This window comes from Olea europaea, chromosome 9 (genome assembly GCF_002742605.1).
Source record: "Olea europaea var. sylvestris chromosome 9, O_europaea_v1, whole genome shotgun sequence".
NCBI lineage: Eukaryota > Viridiplantae > Streptophyta > Magnoliopsida > Lamiales > Oleaceae > Olea > Olea europaea.
Window position 1 is genome coordinate 14,903,941 of NC_036245.1, and position 2,474 is coordinate 14,906,414.

Here is a 2,474-nt window from a genome sequence, read left to right on the forward strand (position 1 = left end):
CGCGTCAAGGGTTTGAATCCTAAAATATGGATTTGACTTTTGAATAAGTGCAAGTGTACAAGCAGCTTTCCACCCTATACCCTTGGAGACATAACCTGTGATTTATCTCTCTCACGATGCTCCAGGACAGAGGCGGTGGAGGACCCTTAAGGTTAGGGTTCAACCTTTTAAAAATGCATTTTTATGTGACGATGGCCCCACTAGCACATTGACTAAATAAATTTTTATGTGACGATGGCCCCACTAGCACATTGACTCATCAATAGATGATGAATAGTATCACTCTATGAGCAACTGCAATATCACCGAGTCCAAGATAGGTCCAATTAAATGAGTTTTGCATTCTTACAATTAATTATACGTATTTTTTCAAAGGACAGTAACATGTATAATAGTGCTAAATAAGAGTTGGCATAGATTTTATATATTCTTTCACACTATCAATGATAGATAATTTCTATGTTAAATAAGAGTCCTAAACAACCCAGAAATCGATAAGGTCAGTGAAAAACTCAAAAATAGTATAGCAAGCACATTACATGACAAAGAAATGCAATTTCAAATGTGACTTTGGAACCCGATATTATCCCCAAATACATATTTACATACAAGTTGACTTATCAGTACAAGATGCAAGGTGCTCGAATTATCGATATGGGACCAGACCATCTTGGATTCTTAGTTCTAGCACTTGAACAGGAGCCACGGTTTAAATTACAGCTAGAATTATGATATTTTTGCTGTATATTTATAGTCTTCACATCACTTTTTAAATTATTATGAAGTTTGAGAAGTATAGAACGGAAATATGTTATTATAACCTGGAAGACTCCACCTTGAACCTTACTGTCACCTGATTGCTCCAAGTAAATTAGCACCATCAAGCTTTGCTCCTTCCAAATGCTGTGAAAAAAAATGTAGCTGAATAAATTTTAACAAAGGATCAAGTTGCAATAATGAATTCAAGATTGAAGCAAGCGTAAATATTATGTAAGATCTTGTTTGATAGGGATTTTGATAATTGATTTTTTGACCGTTAGAGATAAAGTGGATCCCACCTGTGAGAGAAGAATTTAAAAATGACGGTTGGAATAGTGAAATAATGGTCAAAAAATTAATTTTAATTAACTTAAAATCTATACCAAACAAGCAATAAATACCAACCCTGAGTGTTGGCATTCTCAACAAGGAGAATAATGGTAACTAGTTAGTCAAATCTATTGTTGACCACACAACTTTTTAACGTTTACCACTACATGAAGAACTCGACTTATATTTTATAGGAAAATTATGATGAAAAAGAAAAACACAAAACGTACTATTTCACATTAAATTTTTCTAGGGTAATTGGGTACTGTTTAGTATTTTCCAATCTGTACATATTATAAAAGAACTCAATAGTTTGTCCTAGAAAGAAATCCTATACCTTTCCTAATGCAAATAATTGAAAGAGTACCTATTGAAAATGATTATATGGTATTGAAAATGATCATATGGTCTCCCAAATTTTGTCAAGACTCGAGATCACATAAAAATAAATATTTATTCCGGATTATGCAATTCAATATTTATTGAATAATTAATATTCCCATACTTCTACTATTTCTTGAATACATACTCAATGAAGCAACAGTTGAACCAATGACCCCGGTGCTGAATAGGGAGGTTCCTGATGGCTCTTTTATTTTTACTTTCTCAAGCACTCTTCATGAATTAATTTGAATCAAATACAAACACATAATTATTAATGTTCATATGCCTATAGTACTCCCTGTTCATTGTTTGTTCAGATGATATTTTACAGCAAGCAATAGCAACAGAGAGTGTCTTACTAATTTGAGTTCCAGTAGCAGGAAGACTTCATCTAAAACAACATACACAAAATTATACAAAATGGGCCAACTTCCAAACAGAAGGATAGTATTCAAGGATTTCATTTGAAAAACTAAAATATAAACTAAACTGGGCCAATATAGATCACTGATAATAGGAAAAACCAGCAGTCTGGTCTGTTCATAGAGCTGAAGGAAAATGTCATCAGTCTCGGTATATCTCAGTACTCGTAGTAATTGAGTTAAGTATGGTATTATAGATGAATGGAGGTGAAACAAGAACAAATTTCTGAGGGACATTTGCCTATATTGTAATATAACTATGAAACTAGATTACTTAACTATATAAAATGACAGATCTCCCACTATAAGGACTGAATGGAGACAAACTATAGCCTGTCTACAGTCAAGCCTTCTAATCAAAAGTATGTCCCTCTCCACAGCACAAATTATAAGATAATACCTCAAAGTTCCAGTAAATTTCATTTTGCATTTCTTCTGAATTTCCTCTTCATGTTCTCGTTTGAACAAAAGCAAATAAGTGGAGAAAACAAAGGAAAGAATGAAAGCTAAGTATCGCAATATAGCTATGAAGGAAAATAATATCCTTGAGCCTTGTAACTACTAGTCTCATTATGAAAG